We start from the raw sequence: 18722 nt of genomic DNA, 5'->3' as shown, positions 1-18722 counted from the left end.
AAGATATGTATGCTCAATGTATTTATTTGCATTGCAATTTGCTTAACCACAAACCAGAGTGAACAGACAAAGCTCAACTAATCTCAAAGTTTCTAATGTAATCTGCTCATGTGCTATTTGAGTAATTTGAACTGTTGACTCGAAACAAACCAATGTGTTCAGGCAGTGAACTATTCACCTACGTTTATGACTGTGTGATTCTTATCAAGTCATAGTTTAAAACTACTTATCAAGTTTCAGGCTGGTAAAATGTTATTACTGGGGCCCATTTGAACAACACCTTATATTCTGTCTGGGTAGCCTCCAACCTGATGGCATGAGCATTGACTTCTCAAACTTTTGCTAATGCCCCACTTCCCCCCTCGTACCCCACCCATTATTTATTATATACACACATTCTTTTTTTCTCTCTCTCCTTTTTCTCCCTCTGTCCCTCTCACTATACCCCTTGCCCATCCTCTGGGTTTTCCCCCCTCCCCCTTTTCTTTCTCCCTGGGCCTCCTGTCCCATGATCCTCTCATATCCCTTTTGCCAATCAACTGTCCAGCTCTTGACTCCATCCCTCCCCCTCCTGTCTTCTCCTATCATTTTGGATCTCCCCCTCCCCCTCCCACTTTCAAATCTCTTACTAGCTCTTCTTTCAGTTAGTCCTGACGAAGAGTCTCGGCCCGAAACGTCGACTGCACCTCTTCCTAGAGATGCTGCCTGGCCTGCTGTGTTCACCAGCAACTTTGATGTGTGTTGCCATTTTCTAATGACCAGAGAAAGAGGGATGAAGTTTGCAAACAATAGGAAAATAGATGGTAGGACATAGTTTTGCTGGAGAGGGATATAGACCGAAGATGAGACTGGGCAAAAATTGGGAAAGTGGAGTTTAACATGGGGAAATGTGAGGTCATACAATCAAAAAGTGGATTATCATCTGATTAGATAAACTGCAAATGGGTGCTCCAGATATTCTGGTGCATAAATCACAAGAAGTGGCCAGGCAGGTCTAATAGCATTAAGAAGGTAAATAATATGCTGGGCATTATTGCAAAGGGATTGGAGTTTAAGAATAAGAAAATATTGAAAATATTGTAAAGGGTGTTGGTGAGGCCATGCCTAGAATGTTGTGACAGTTTTAGTCCCCTTACATGAAATAGGATAAAGTAGCATGGAGATAGATAGTCCATCGAAGATTAGTTTGGCTAATTCCTGGGGTGAGAGGATTGTGCTGTTAGAAGTTCAGAAGAATGTGGTGTTTGACAGTGTAAATATTGAAATGCTTTCATTCGCGGGAGAGTCACACACAAGGCGACATAACAACAAGACAAGCGGCTAGTCATTCAAAACGGATAGGCAGAAATTTCTTCTCAGAGGGTAGTGAACCTTTGGAATTTTTGGTCTATGAGGGTGGCAGAGGCAGGATCATCAGGTATATTTAGGGTGGAGCTAGAAAAAAATTAGAAAGATTGAGGAATTAAGGATTGAAGGATTGAGGATTGTGGGGAACTGTCTCAGAAAAATAAAAGGCAGCATGGATAAGTTATGATCATACGGGTTTGAGGGCCTGATAGTCTACTCCTTCTCCTATTTTCTTGTGTTTTTGTGTTTCAACAAAATGTTGAAACCTCAGATGAACAAGATCTGATATGCTGCAAAAACTCAAATAACAGGAAGATACCAGGAGGTTTAAAGGAAACCACACACTATGGTTGGTCCATTTTGGATGCTTTCTTCAAACACTTCATTATTTCCAATTTCCCTCCTTCATTATTGTAGGATCTACTAAGGATATTGCTGCATTCAAAAGAAAATCAGAAAAAGCAATTTGATTTTCCTTTAATAAAACAGAAGTTCTGGAAACACTCTGCAAGTCAGGCAGTATATTGCATATGGAAGACACAATATTTAATGTTTTTTTTTAGGCATCTGTTAGTCTCGTGAGATCATGGATTTGCGCCTTGGAAGGTTTCCAGGGCGTAGGCCTGGGCAAGGTTGTATGGAAGACCGGCAGTTGCCCATGCAGCAAGTCTCCTCTCTCCATGCCACCGATGTTGTCCAAGGGAAGGGTACTAGGGCCAATACAGCTTGGCACCGGTGTCGTCGCAGAGCAATGTGTGGTTAAGTGCCTTGCTCAAGGACACAACACGCTGCCTCAGCTGAGGCTCGAACTAGCGACCTTCAGATCACTAGACCAACGCCTTAATCACTTGGCCACGCGCCAACACAATTAATGTTTAATATTTTTGCTATTACCTCAACACAGTTTACATCAGTCTTGCTCCTTGCTGAACAACATACCAAAAATGCTGGAGAAACTCAGCAAGTCAGGTAGTATCCATGGAGAGGAATAAAAAGTTGACATTTCAGGCCGAGACCCTTCATCAGAACTCTCAGCCCAAAACATTGACTGTTTATTCCTTTCCATAAATTTAACCTGACCTGTTGAGTTCTTCCAGCATTCTGTGTGTGATGCTCTGGATTTCCAGCAACTGCAAAATCTCCTGTGTTTCTCTTTGCTGAGACGTTTTGCCAAGACAGAGCTTTCTCTTAATTTTCTCTTTAGTAAAGCTTGAATGATATACCAGAGGCACTGAAGACACCAAGCCCTGGTCTTATGGCGGTAAATGAATCTGTAAGTAGCTCTTCCGGTTTTACCCACTAATTCCTCATCAAACCCCATTCTACTTTTATGTATCATTACGTGCAAGTTCAATAAGTTTAGAATCAAATTTTCGCATGTGCAGTTGTGTTTGATTTTCTGCTGATTTAAAAATAATCAGAATTTGGAGAAGGTGGTGGTAACAAATCAATATGGAAATAAAGCAGAATGAAGAGATGTTTGGAGGAAATAATACTTCATCGCATCTGTAAACTGGAAACTGATAAGATATACAATTGCAATTGGGTTACACACATCTTTCTATGACGATAACTGGGCATTACCAATCTAAGGAAGTGGCATTTGTGGGTTAATGAGGTATGCCAATCTCAGTTGGGTTACAACTACTGAAACTCATTGCTTTTTGAGAAACCGTCCCGCTACTTGAATGCAATGTTACTATTTTGATGCACTTTCGTTTTGGCGGGTGCACAGGACAAAGCAGAAGTAAACCATCAGAGTTAGATCACAATCTCAGTGCCCTGAACCATGGGCAATATTCTGTTCATTTTTCCACAGTGTCCTAACGTAAAGATGCTTTAAGAAGGCACATTATAAGTCTGTAATTCATATTATCTACATTTCTTTCCCAGCCTGGTTGTAGCAAGGTCCTATTGAAGTGATTTTTTGACTTGATTTGCAAAAAGAAACAGCATATGACAAAAACTACTTTGTATAAACAAAATATGTGATATTTAGGATTAAAAATGTACAAGTTAGGACAGAACAGTAGCCAATAGAGCTGCTGCTTTACAGCTCCGGCAACCTGGGTTCAATCTGATCTCAAATGCTTCCTCTGAGGAGTCTGCACATTCTCCCCCTGGAGCTCCTTTCTCCCTACATCCCAAAGACATTTGGATTTTCTGGGTAAAGTGAGGAAGGTGTATTCCAAAAATGAAGAAATGTTCAAATGGCAAAATAGTACGACCATGGCTGACAAGGGAAGTTAAAGCTAATGTAAAAACAAAAGAAAGGGCATACAACAAAGCAAAAATTAGTAGTGGGAAGATAGAGGATTGGGAAGTTTTTAAAAACCAACAGAGAGCAACTAGAAGAATCATTAGAAGGGAAAGGATAAAATATGAAAGCAAGCTAGCAAATAATATCAAGGTGGATAGTAAAAGCTTTCTCAAGTCTGTAAAAAATGAAAGAAAGATGAGAGTGGACATAGAACCACGAGAAAATGCGGCAGGAGAAATAACGGGGACAAGGAGATGGCAGATGAACTAAATGGGTACTTTGCATCAGTCTTCACTGTGCAGGAATCTACTGGCTGCTGAGGGAGTTCACGGCTGTTATCATCACAGTGGTGTACATTCTGCCGCAGGCTGGTACTGATCTGGCTCTCAAGGAACTGTACGAGACCATCAACACACCGGAGACTGCACACCCAGGGGCTGCCTTCATCGTAGCCGGTGGTTTTAATCGAGCATCGCTGACGAAAGTCTCTCCGAAGTTTTGCCAGCACATCCAGGTGAGCACTTGTGGAGGTAACACACTTGACCACTGTTACACTCCCTTCTGCAATGCTAACAAAGCTCTCCTTCGCCCAGCTTTTGGAGAACCAGATCACTCTTCGATCCTACTTTTGCTGACGTACAGGCAGAAGCCGAAACAAGAGGCGGCCGTAGTTAAAACCATCCACTGTTGGTCCGAACAGTCAGCCTCCATGCTGCAGGACTGCTTCAGTGACGTCAGCTGGAATGTCTCCCAGTTCACTGATGGAGTCACGTGCTTCATTCGGAAGTGCATCAATGGTGTTGTCGGTCAGGGTCTTCCCGAACCAGAAACTCCAGATCAATAGTTCCGTGCGAGCAGCACTTACCACACAACATGGAGCTTACACTGCCGGAAATCAGCAGGAGCTCAAGAAAAGCAGCTATGATCTGTGTAAAGCTATCAAGGCTGTGAAACAACAATACACGGACAAGACGGAGTCAAGATTCACAATGAATAGCAAACATGACTTATGGTGAGGGCTGCATACCACCGCAGACTTCAAAGCCAAATGGTGTGGTGCTGCCAACATTGCAGCCTGTCTCCCGGATGACCTCAATTGTTTTTACGCTCGGTTCGATGTCACTAACTCTGAGCCTCCAAGGAAAGCCACCGCTACAACCTGCAACCTGGTCATCTCTGAGGCTGAAATACACAGATGTCTCCGACGAGTGGACAGTCACAAGGCTGCGGGACCAGACAGCATCTCAGGGCGGGTACTCAGGGTGTGAGCAGCACAACTGGCAGGTGTGTTTACAGACATTTTTAATCTCTCCCTCTCCCAGTGTAGAGTACCCTCCTGCTTCAAAACATACACCATTGTCCCTGTACCAAAAAGACCAAGGTAACATGCCTGAACAACTGGCATCCTGTTGCACTCACCTCAATAATAAGCAAATACTTTGAGAGGCTGGTCAAGGACTATGTCTGCAGCATGCTACCACCCACACTGGACCCTGTACTATTCACCTACCGACATAACCGATTGATAGACGATGCAATAGCCACTGTTCTACATACCATCCTTACATATCTGGAAAAGAAGGATGCTTATGGCATGCTGGCCTTCATAACAAGGGGAATTGAGTATAAGAGCAAAGAGGTCCTTCTGCATCTGTACAGGGCCCTGGTGAGACCACACCTGGAGTACTGTGTGCAGTTTTGGTCTCCAAATTTGAGGAAGGACATTCTTGCTATTGAGGGAGTGCAGCGTAGGTTCACAAGGTTAATTCCCGGGATGGCGGGACTGTAATATGTTGAAAGATTGGAGTGACTGGGCTTGTATACTCTGGAATTTAGAAGGCTGAGAGGGGATCTTATTGAAACATATAAGATTATTAAGGGATTGGACACGCTGGAGACAGGAAGCATGTTCTCGCTGATGGCAGGAAGCATGTTCCCGCTGATGGGTGAGTCCAGAACCAGAGGCCACAGTTTAAGAATAAGGGGTAGGCCATTTAGAATGGAGTTGAGGAAAAATTTTTTCACCCAGAGAGTGGTGGATATATGGAATGCTCTGCCCCAGAAGGCTGTGGAGGCCAAGTCTCTGGATGCTTTCAAGAAAGAGATGGATAGAGCTCTTAAAAATAGCGGAATCAAAGGTTGTGGGGATAAGGCAGGAACTGGATATTGATTGTGGATGATCAGCCATGATCACAGTGAATGGCGGTGCTGGCTCGAAGGGCCGAATGGCCTACTCCTGCACCTATTGTCTATTGTCTTATGTGAGAATGCTGTTCTTGGACAACAGTTTAGCCTTCAACACCATAGTTCCATCTAGGCTTGACAGGAAGCTCAGAGATATTGGCCTTCACCCTGCCTTATGCAGCTGGATCCTGGACTTCCTGTCAGATCAGTGGCAGGTGGTAAGAGTGGGCTCCCTCACCTCCATCCCTCTGACTCTCAACACAGGGGCCCCTCAGGGCTGTGTACTAAGTCCCCTCCTTTACTCCCTATATACCCATGACTGTGTCACCATCCACAGCTCTAATCTGCTAATTAAATTTACCGACGACACTACATTGATTGACCTAATCACAAACAATAATGAGGTGGCCTACAGGGAAGAAGTCATCTCTCTGTCACAGTGGTGTCAAGAAAACAACCTCTCCCTCAATGTCACAAAAGCAAAGGAGCTGGTTGTGGACTACAGGAGGAATAGAGATGGGCTAACCCCTATTGTCATCAATGGATCTGGGGTTGAGGGCAAACTGTTTTAAGTTCCTCGGCATCCACATCACCGAGGACCTCATGTGGTCTGTATACATCAGCTGTGTGATGAAAAAGGCACAACAGCGCCTCTTTCACCTCAGACGGATGGAGAAGTTTGGTGTGGGCCCCCAAATCCTAAAAACTTTCTACAGGGGCACAACTGAGAGCATCCTGACCGGCTGCATCACTGCCTGGTATGGGAACCGTACTTCCCTCAATCGCAGGACTCTGCAGAGAGTGGTGTGGACAGCCCAGCACATCTGTAGATGTGAACTTCCCACTATTCAGGACATTTACATAGACAGGTGTGTAAAAAGGGCCCATAGGATCATTGGGGTCCTGAGTCATCCCAACCACAATCTATTCCAGCTGCTGCCATCCGGGAAACAGTACCGCAGCACAAAAGCCAGGACCAACAGGCTCAGGGACAGCTTCTTCCACCAGGCCATCAGACTGATTAATTCACACTGATTTGAGTGTATTCTATGCTACATTGACTGTTCTATTTATTATAAATTAGTACTATGATTGCACATTGCACATTGCGGAGAGGTAACGTAAAGATTTTTACTCCTCATGTATGTGAGGGATGTAAGAAATAAAGTCAATTCAATTCAATTCACTAGCAGTGTGCCAGATGTTGTAGTGTGTAAAGGAAGAGAAGTGGTGCTCAAAAAGCTAAAAAACCCAAAGGTATATAAGTCACCCAAACCAGAGGAACTGTACCCAAGGGTTCTGAAAGAGGTAGCGTTAGAGATTGTAGTGGCATTCGAAATGAACTTTCAAAAATCTTCAGACTCTGGTAAGGTGCCAGGAGACTAGGAATTGCAAATGTTTAAGAAAGGAGGAAGGCAGCAGAAAGGAAATTATAGACCAGTTGACCTGACTTCAGTGGTTGGGAAGATGTCAATTGTTAAGGATGAGGTGATGGAGTGCTTGGTGATACAGGACAAGATAGGATAAGGTCAGCAAGGTTTCCTTAAGGGAAAATCTTGCCTGACAAATCTGTTGGAATTCTTTGAGGAGATTTCAAGCAGGATAGATAAAGGGGATGCAGTGGATGTTCTATATTTGGACTTTCAGAAGGCCTTTGACAAGGTGCCACACATGAGGCTGCTTACCAAGTTAAGAGTCCGTAGTATTACGGGAAAGTTACTAACATGGTTAAAGCATTAGCTGATTGGAAGGAGGCAGCGAGTGGGAATAAAAGGATCCATTTCTGGTTGTCTGCCAGTGACTAGTGGTGTTCCGCAGGGGTTGGTGTTGGGACCATTTCTTTTTAGGCTGTATAAAAATGATTTAGATGATGAAATAGGTGGCTTTGTTGCCAAGTTTGCAGATGATACGAAGATCGGTGGAGGGGCAGGTAGTGTTGAGGAAACAGGTAGGATGCAGAAGGACTTAGACAGATTAGGAGAATGGGCAAGAAAATGGCAGATAGAATATAATGTTGGAAAATGCATGGTCATTCATTTTGGTAGTAGAAATAAATGTGTGGACTATTTTCTAAATGGGGAGAAAACCCCAAACATCTGAGATGCAAAGAGACTTAGGAGTCCTTATGCAGAACACCCTGAAGGTTAACTTGCAGGTTGAGTCAGTGGTGAGGAAGGCAAATGCAATGTTAGCATTCATTTCAAGTGGTCTAGAGTACAAGAGTAGGGATGTGATACTGAGGCTTTACAAGGCACTGGCGAGGCCTCACCTTGAGTATTGTGGACAGTTTTGGGCTCCTCATCTTAGAAAAGATGTGCTGGCATTGGAGAAGGTTCAGAGGAGGTTCACAAGGATGATTCCAGGAATGAAAGGGTTATCATACGAGGAATGTTTGATGGCTCTGGGTCTGTACTCACTGGAATTTAGAAAGATGAGGGGGGAATCTCATTGAAGCCTTTCGAATGTGGAAAGGCTTAGACAGAGTAGATGTGGAAAATATGTTTCCCATGGTGGGGGAGGCTAGGATAAGAGGGCACAGCCTCAGGATAGAGGAGTGTCCTTTCAAAACAGAGATGCGAAGAAAATTCTTTAGCTAGAAGGTGGTGAATTTGTGTAGTTTGTTGCCACATGCAGTTGTGGAGGCCAGGTCGTTGGGTATATTTAAGGCAGAGATTGATAGATTCTTGATTGGACATGGCATCAAAGGTTACAGGGAGAAGGCCAGGAAATGAGGTTGAGGAGAAGAAAAAATAGGATCAGCCATGATAGAATGGCGGAGCAGACTCGATGAGCCAAATGGCTTAATTTCTGTTCCTATGTCTTACGTTCTTATGGTCTTATAGACTGACAGATTAATTGCCCTTTGAGTATTAGTGAGTGGTGGAAAACAGGGGGAGCTAACGGGATTGATATATGCTCGTTGGGCTGGGTGAGCTGAAGGACCTGTTTCTGTGCTGTATGACTCCGTGACTTTGAGTTAATTCTACATGTGAGACCCACATCAGAGTTGCTTGACTCCAGCTTTATAGATTTCTCTTTCATTACCAACAAGATGCCGCAAATGAGGCTGCTGAACAAGATAAGAGACCACAGGGGTACAGGAACATGGACAGAAGACTAGCTGACTAGTAGGAGGCAAAGAATGGGAATAAAAGGTTTTATTTTCTGGTTGGCTGCAGGTGACTAGTGGTGTTCCACATGGGCTGGTGTTGGGTCTGCTGCTTTTCACATTGTACGTGAATGGTCTGGATGATGGTTTTGTGAGCCAGTTTGCAGATGATATAAAGACAGGCAGAGGGCAAGTAATGCTAAGGAAGCAGGGAATCTGCAGAAGGACTTGAATGGATTAGGAGAATAGGCAAAGAGATTGCAGATGGAATACACTGCAGATAAGTGTATGGCCACGTAGTTTGGTAGAAGGAATAAAAGTGTAGACTGTTTTCTAAATGGGGAGAAAATTTAGAAATTTGAGGTGCAAAAGGATTTGGGAGATACATGGCAGAATTCCCTAAAGGTTACTTTGTAGGTTGAGTCAGTAGTAAGGAAGGCAAAGCAATGTTAGCGTTCATTCCAGGAGGACTAGACTAAAGAAGCAAGGGTATAATGCTGAGATTTTATAAGTCATTTGTCTGATCACATTTGGAATATTGTAAGCTGTTTTGGGCCCCATATCTAAGAAAGGATATTCTGGCATTGGAGGGGTTGAGAAGAGGTTTACAAGATTGATCCCAGGAATGAAAGGATTAATGTGAGGACTGGTTGATGGCTCTGTATACTCACTGGGGTTCTTAAGAATGAAGTAGGATGTCGTTGAAACGAAATGAACATTGAAAGGCCTACAGAGGATTCTTCCAAGACTGGAAAGTCTAGGATCGGAGAGTACTAAATCAGCATAGAAAAATGTCATTTCAGAACAGAGATGAGGAGGAATTTCTTTAGGAGGCGGGTGGTGAATCTGTGGAATTCATCGCTACAGTTGGCTGTGGAGGCCAGGTCATTGGGTACGTTTATAGTAGAGGTTAATTAGTAAGGGCATCAAAGATTGCAGTAAGAAGACAGGAAATTGTGTGTTGAGTGGGAAAATAAATTAGCATGATCGAATGGTGCAACAGACTTGACAGGCCAAATGGCCTAATTCTGCTTTTATGTCTTATGTCTTACATATAGGTATTCTGGGATTTCACTGACCACTTTTTGCAAGGAAAAAGACATTTCTGTATGACATTTGACACATGGTTTATTCATAAAGATATAATGAAAAAATCAAGGCAACATAGAATAGAATTAAATTCTAATAAACCAGCTTGGATGTTATTTCTCCAAAGACTATGGGAGTAAATTAGCTTGACTTTGTTCTTCAATAAATGCTTCAAGTCCACTGTGTTGGAAAGTCTTTGTTCTCTTCCTAGCTGGAATGAAAGGGAAATGAAGTATAGGAAATGATGGAGACAGATGTGGTTCTGAAACAGAAATCTGTGAGCTTATCAGATGAGGCAAGAGATGTTTTTATTAAGTTGAAACTATATCTGTCACGTACCCCATGACGGGGGTTAAGGAACCAGCAGAGATGGAAAACACTTTGGAGTCCAGTATTGCTATAAACTAATAATATTTATTAGTAACTACACAATACAGTAATATAAATGTAGATAAATCAAACAGGTTAGCAATGATTATATATAAAAGTAAGTGTGGAATATATATGTATGAAAAAACTAAGCTTCTTTAAGTCTAGGGGTAAAAAGATACAGTCTTACGATGTTGAATAAAGTTCAGTTCAGTTCAGTTCGTGCTATTTAGTTGAGTAGCGATGGGTGATGGAGAGAGAGAGAGAGAGAGAGAGAGATAGAGAGAGAGAGTTAGTTGAGTCTTCAGGTGAGCCGATGCCGTCGATCTTCTCGTCGTCCTCCGAAATCCTTTACAAGTCACGGACTGTGACTTTAACCGGGGTACCGGTCTTCTGTGGTGGAGCTATCACCCAGGTGAGGGTGGACACATAGACAACTCCCCACCAGTCAACCCCTTCTTCACCGTTGGAATAGCAATTTGGATCGATCTGCCTGATCGATCCTCCAAAACCCACTTTCTCTGCGGGCACAACTATGCTCATTCAGTGTCCAGACCATGTGTCCTGAGGTCTGTATCATCTGACCTCCCACTTATTTCACTAGGCTGAGCATCACCTGTCATTCAAAGAGTCCCTCCCTCCTTTGTCTGTAAAGGAGTGCACAAGCAGGCAACAAGTCCTTGGAAGTAACATGAACAATCTGCCTTTGGTCACCATAGCAACCTTCGAGCTGCTCGGTGCTGTCTCCAACTCCAAACTCAGTAGAAATCCAAAGTTACTTCCAATGCCTTAAAGTGACAATCCAACTGTTGATCTTCGTCTCTCTCTCTTTTCAAAAGCAACATATCGGTGGTAAGTAACTCTGTCTCTCTCTCCTTTCCAAACAAACCATCAATGATAAATGTCTCTCTCCAAACAGTTAATAGGGGCACTCCAGGATCCCCTCACAATATCATTTATGTCAAGCTTACCTTGCAGAACTCCAGTTCAACTGTAAAAGTCTATCCTTGCTCACGTATCTCTACATACTGATTAAATTCTGGTCATAAGCAAACATAATTATACAGTTGTTATCTCTACTTAACAGGAAGAGATTACCAGGAGTATAGAGAAAATGACCTGAAGATGTGCTCAAAGATCTCTACTGACTCAAAGACTTTGGCCAATGACAGGGCAAAATTAGAGGAGGAGCATTTGGAAAGGTATTTACAACGTTATGCCGCTGCCTTGGGAGCATACAGAAGCCATGTATAAAAGGTGAATTCAAAGAGCCTGTGTTTATCATCAGGATATCATCAGTCACCTCAGATCCCACAAAACTGGAATAAAATTCAGTCTCAAAGTTCAAAGTTCAAAATAAATTTAGTATCAAAGTGGATATATATCCTAATGAAAGAAGAAAATAGAATAAAGAAGAAGCAGAAGAAAGAAAAGAGCTTCCTTAATCACTCAAGTTTGAAAGAGATTGTTTTGCCCTTGATCCTTGAACTTTAATTGGATAGATTTAAGGAACAAAGGGATCTTCTCTTTACTGGGACAAGAAACAGAGCAACAATGTGTGCTAGAGGGGTAGAACTTGGGCTGGAATAGGGAAATGCCAGGTTCAATTATGCAGAGAAGACTCTGAGAGCAGAATCTCTACTGATCCCAAACGTTAACAGTTCTGACAAAAGACTGTGTATACCTTTCTGTGTCACTGGCCATCAGAGGATCCGGCATGTTGTTGGCTGCAGCAGACTTGGAGTCCCAGATTCCCATACTGTTGAAGACAGAAGGAGAATCTTCCAAGGGCCCAAGCTGAAATTATGGCCAGACCTCCTAAAGAAATAAATCTGTCTTTTTTTAAGCATTTCTTAATAAAGATGGAAATCCCTTTTTCTGCAGGTGTTCAGAAAGATACCACTAAATAGGAATACAGAGCAATGAATCTATTAAAATCCTAAAGCTTAATGAAAGTAGCTGGTTTAAGGAGTATTTCAAAAAAGAGATTGAGACAGAGGAATTTTAAAGCAACTCCCAGAAGTGTCGCACAGGAGCCCGCCATCTTATGTCAGTACATTGATAGAAAACATCACAAGTCATGATAAATAATCAGAATCAGGTTTATTATCACCGGCACATGTCATGAAATTTGTTGACTTAGCATCAGCAGTTCAATGCAATACATAATATAAAAGAATAAATAAATAAATAAATAAATACATTGCAGTATACATACGTTGAATAGATTAACAATCATGCAAAAAACAGAAATAATATATGTTTAAAAAGTGAGGCAGTGTTCATGGGTTCAGTGTCTATTTAGGAATTGAATGACAGAGGGGAAGAAGCTGTTCCTCAATCTTTGAGTGTGTGCCTTCAGGCTTCTGTACCTCCTACCTGATAGTAACAGTGAAAAAAGGGCATGCCCTGGGTTCTGGAGGTCCTTAATAATGGACACTGCCTTTCTGAGACACTACTCCTTTAAGACGTCCTGGGTACTTTGTAAGCTAGTACCCAAGATGGAGCTGACTAAATTTACAACCCTCTGCAGCTTCTTTCAGTCCTGTGCTGCAGCCCCTCCATACCAGACAGTGATGCAGCCTGTCAGAATGCTCTCCACAGTACAACTATAGAAGTTTTTGAGTGTATTTGTTGACATACAAAATCTCTTCAAACTCCTAATGAAGTATAGTCACTGCCTTGCTTTCTTTATAACTGCATTGATATGTTGGGACCAGGTTAAGTCCTCAGAGATCTTGACACCCAGGAACTTGAAACTGTTCATTCTCTCCACTTCTGCTCCCTCCATGAGGATTTGTATGTGTTCCTTCGTCTTACCCTTCCTGAAGTCCACAATCAGCTCTTTCGTCTTACTGACATTGAGTGCAAGGTTGTTGCTGTGGTACCACTCCACTAGTTGGAATATCTCGCTCTTGTATGCCCTCTCGTCACCACCTGAGATGCTTCCAACAATGGTTGTATCATCAGCAAATGTATAGATGGTATTTGAGCTATGTCTAGCCACACAATCATGGGTATAGAGAGAGTAGAGCAGTGGGCTAAGCACAAGCCCCTGAGGTGCACCAGTGTTGATTGTCAGCAAGGAGGAGACATCGTCACCAATCTGCACAGATTATGATGAGATTTACTCATGAGGTCATTTTCTATCATTGATCTATTTTCCAGAATGTCTCAATTTATTCACTTTTGTCCTGGGCAGCCTGATTATCCTTTGTGTACTTAACATTTCTGAAATCCAATCCTACTTTCAGGAGACAGGGAAGGTGAGGAAAAAATTGCCTGCTTGAATCTGTAAGTGAACATTCGACACTGGCAGTCTGTTGCGAGTGGGGTGCCGCAGGGGTTGGTGCTTGGCCTGCAGCTGTTCACCATTTACATTAATGATTTGGAGGAGGGGACTGAGTGTAGCGTAGCAAAATTTGCTGATGACAGTAAACTGAGTGGAAAAGCAAATTGTACAGAGGATGTGGGGAGTCTGCAGAGGGATATAGATAGGTTTAGTGAGTGAGCCAAGGTCTGGTAGGTGGAATACAGCATTGGTAAATGCGAGATCATCCACTTTGGAAGGAATAATAGAAGAGCAGATTATTATTTAAATGGTGAAAGACTGCTGCATGCTGTTGTGCAGATGGACTTGGGAGTGCTTGTTCATGAATCGCAAAACGTTGGCTTGCAGGTACAACAGGTTATTAAGAAGGCCAACAGAATGTTGGCCGTCATTGCTAGGGGGATTGAATTCAAAAGCTGGGAGGTCATGCTGCAACTATACAGGGTACTGGTGAGGCTGCAGCTGGAGTATTGTGTGCAGTTCTGATCTCCATACTTGAGGAAGGATATACTGGCTTTGGAGGCAGTGCAGAGGAGGTTCACCAGGTTGATTCTGGGGATGAATGGGGTTAACCTATGAGGAGAGATGGAGTCACCTGGGACTATACTCTCTGGAGTTCAGAAGAATGAGAGGGGATCTTATAGAAACATAAAATTTTGAAAGGAATAGATAAGATAGAAGTAGGAAAGTTGTTTCCATTGGTAGGTGAAACTAGAACTAGGGGACATTGCCTCAAGATCCAGGGGAGAAGATTTAGGATGTAGATGAGAAGGAACTATTTTTCCCAGAGAGTGGTGAATCTGTGGAATTCTTTGCCCAGGGAAGCAGTTGAGGCTTCCTCACTAAATATATTTAAGAAACGGTTGGATAGATTTTTACATAGTAAGGGAATTAAGGGTTATGGGGAAAAGGCAGGTAGATGGAGCTGACTTTACGGACATATCAGCCATGATCTTATTGAATGGCGGGGCAGGCTCAGTGGGCCAGATGGCCTACTCCTGCTCCTATTTCTTATATTCAATAAAGGGATCATAGAATTAGTAAATGAAAAATAGAAGCTTTTTTTCTCAATTATGCACAAATATTCTTCTGAATGTGAATTTGCTTATCCGTATGGGAACTTTTGTCCTTTCCCTGCTGAGGGTGAGGACTCATTGTGAGGTATAGTTCCAGATCCGCTGTTCTGTGGCAGGCGCATTACATCCTCAACATCCAGTGAATAATTTAACATATGTGATGAATTGGAAAACTTGGTGAAAGATAAAGCTGCTAATATAGTGAAACAACATTACATAAGCAATTATTTATCTCATGATGTCACAAACATTACCACATTCTGCTAAAAAAAGGTTTCAAATGATAAAAGAAGTCATCCAAATAAGGACATTTCTCATAATCTTTGATCAAAATGCGTCTTCTCGTATTAATTTGCATCCTGCATGGTTCTTCTGCGTCATTTCCACTTTGTTGGGCATAGATAAGAAGAAATAAATGGGAGATGCTGGCAATGTGCAATAAGATGATTAAAACTAGGAGTATAGTAGTATCTAAAATATACAAGCTGCATGTGAAGGTAAAAAGCAATTCTGTTGGAACTCAGAAGGCTGAGCAGCATCTGTGGGGAAATGGATTGTTGGTGTGTTGGGTCAAGACCCTGCATCAAGGCTGGTGTGAGTACGTATTCTGCCGTGCCTCATTGACTATGGAACATGGCCGTTCAAGGTTCATCCTTCACCTATTCTCTGTTGCTGACTCTTTGCTTCATAATTTCCTCTGCCTGGCCCAATGTGTCCTTTGTTGGGGATCTTTCTCAAATTGCACCACCTCGTTATTCTGCATTGATTTGTAAAGATCAATTCCTTTTTAAGGCACATAACTTCCAAGCGTCAGGGGCCCTACTCAGTGCTTCCTTCTGTTGTTCATGTGTCTGGGGCCACTCTCATTTCAACACACCTTTGGAAGCCCAAAATATATTGTATAGGGTAAAATTAACAATCCCATCTGGGAGAAGAACTGTGTTTAAAACAAGGAGTTTTCACCATTACGTTGGAAGAACCAAACAGAACCAAACAGAACTGTGTTTAAAACAAGGAGTTTTCACCATTACGTTGGAAGAACCAAACAGAAAGAAAAATGTTCTAGTCCATCAATCTGGCATGGGCTCTTTGAAAGGACTATCCACCTGGTCCCTCACTCTTGACGTTTCCATATCAGCTTACCCACTTTTCTTTCTCCTTTATGTATTGAACATTCATTTCTCTTTGAGTACCCAATTTCAAAATTCACCTCTATGGATACTGGAGGTGATAGTGAGATGAAAAAGACTCGCATGATGTACTAGGGGTGGGTTAAGATACTCTTCCACTGCAGGGGTGAGATGCAAATGTAAATTCAGAAATCTACACTGCTGGAATTATGCTCCCACAATGAGGCCAAGAATATGGATAAAGTTGGTGAATCAAAAATGTTATGCTTGGTACTCAGCTGGATGTTCTATGTGGTAAGTGAGTAGGTAATCCTAGATGAGTACACACAGAAACAGGTCATTCACCTAACCAATCTGCACAGGCCCCTAGACTCCACACATTCACACATCCTTCTATTCTTTGCCCCACATGAATTGATTTACCTACCCCTTAAATGTGCCAAATGTGCTTTCTACAGGACATGTGTATCTGCTGGTAGGTTAGTTAACAGGATCAGATACATTGACACCACCCTGAGTACTGTACATTTATGCTGAGCTGGCAGAGAGCTCTCTATAAAATGAACATCAGATAAATTGGGCTTACCTTTGAGAACTCAACACGCACTAAAACTAATAGAAACAGATGTTCAGTATATCATATCATTTTTTAGTTCTTGCCTGCTGCTTACAATATCAACAAAAATATTTATCTCAACCCTGCCCTAACCTAAAGGGATTAAGTAATCAGCTACCATTTCAGCTCCAGTTGAATGTAGCGCTAGGATGTCCAACAGGAAATGGATATAGAGGCATTTATTTGGACAGAAAACGCATTTCCCTTCCTTATCAGAAAATAAAACAGTTCTTGGCTGTGTCTGGAAATTATTATCAAACAGAGGAAATATCTTCTATCAACATCTGTTTTTTTTAAGCATCCAGTAAGAAGACAGCTCCTCCAAGGTCACAATGGAAAATGCATCATCCGGTCTGAAATGAATACACACAGGACAGTCTCGACAAGGCATTTCAGCCAAGATGGCAATGGAAATTTCCCACCTCAGGAAGAAGAAATCTGGCGACTTCAACCTTTGCCACCGCACCAACTGACTCCTGCTTGTCACTTCAGGATATGGTGATGCTGCCTATGTGATGATTGTTTGTTGGCACACACGCTCATACATTATGGCGATGGCGCTGTGTCATTGTACAATCAATTGGTGTAGTAATGCTGTTCCTCTGATTGTTCAACTGGTACAGCTCACCACAAAGCTTTGCTGATTACAACAGTCACATTCTTTCCTTAACAGAGTCGTGAACATGATAAAATACCCCAAGCTTCTTAAGTCAAATCACTGAAAAAGTTTGATCCTTATCCCAAGATTTAAGCTAGCTGATCAAAAGATTGGGCAAAAAGCTGAATTTAAGGGACATTTTTTAAAAAGAGAGAGGGAAATGAGAGACAAGGAGGAATCTGAAGGAATTTTGGAGTTAAATTCGTTAATGTCCATCAATGGTGAATGGTAGGATATAAGACTGACCAAAATCCACCTTTGGAGAACCCAAGCAATCTCTCAGAACTATGGTAAATGGATTAAGGCAGATCTGAGATGGCAATGTTATTGGATTGGAGGATTGTTAAAGTGTAAATTTGGATATCACTGTTTCAAATTGCCTAGTTCAGACTAAGACACTGGCATGAAAAGGGAATAGAATTGTTGGGTAGGGAACACGAACCAAACATTATGACTTTGCAATATCCAATTGGCAAAAATTTCATTTCAACTAATGCTGGATCTCATTCAAACAGGCAATGAATGCAATAACAACACACGTCAAAGTTACTGGCCAGGCAGCATCTCTAGGAAGAGGTACAGTCGATGTTTCAGGCTGAGATCCTTCGTCAGGACTAACTGAAGGAAGAGTTAGTAAGATATTTGAAAGTAGGAGGGGGAGGGGGAGATCCAAAATGATAGGAGACGACAAGAGGGGGAGGGATGGAGCCAAGAGCTGGACAGGTGATTGGCAAGAGAGGATCATGGGACAGGAGGCCCAGGGAGAAAGACGGGGGGGGGGGAACCCAGAGGATGGGCAAGGGGTATAGTCAGAGGGACAGGGGGAGAAAAAGGAGAGTGAGAGAAAGAATCTGTGTATAAAAGTATATAATGGATGGGGTATGAGGGGGAGGTGGGGCATCAGCGGAAGTTAGAGAAGTCAATGTTCATGCCATCAGGTTGGAGGCTACCCAGACGGAATATAAGGTGTTGTTCCTCCAACCTGAGTGTGGCTTCATCTTTACAGTAGAGGAGGCCGTGGATAGACATGTCAGAATGGGAATGGGACTTGGAATTAAAATGTGTGGCCACTGGGAGATCCTGCTTTCTCTGGCGGACAGAGCGTAGGTGTTCAGCAAAGCGGTCTCCCAGTCTGCGTCGGGTCTCACCAATATATAGAAGGCCACATCGGGAGCACCGGAAGCAGTATATCACCCCAGTCGACTCACAGGTGAAGTGTCACCTCACCTGGAAGGACTGTCTAGGGCCCTGAATGGTGGTAAGGGAGGAAGTGTAAGGGCATGTGTAGCACTTGTTCTGCTTACAAGGATAAGTGCCAGGAGGGAGATCAGTGGGGAGGGATGGGGGGGACGAATGGACAAGGGAGTCGTGTAGGGAGCGATCTCTGCGGAAAGCAGGGGGGTGGGGAGGGAAAGATGTGCTTAGTGGTGGGATCCCGTTGGAGGTGGCGGAAGTTTCAGCAAAGTGGTCTCCCAGTCTGCGTTGGGTCCGTTACCCATCCTTTGGGTTTTTCCCCCCCTCCCCCTTTTCCTTCTCCCTGGGCCTCCTGTCCC

The sequence above is a fragment of the Mobula birostris genome, chromosome 12 (genome assembly GCF_030028105.1).
Source record: "Mobula birostris isolate sMobBir1 chromosome 12, sMobBir1.hap1, whole genome shotgun sequence".
NCBI classification, from domain to species: domain Eukaryota; kingdom Metazoa; phylum Chordata; class Chondrichthyes; order Myliobatiformes; family Myliobatidae; genus Mobula; species Mobula birostris.
The sequence above is the reverse complement of the archived record's forward strand: the minus strand, read 5'-3'. Positions refer to the sequence as shown.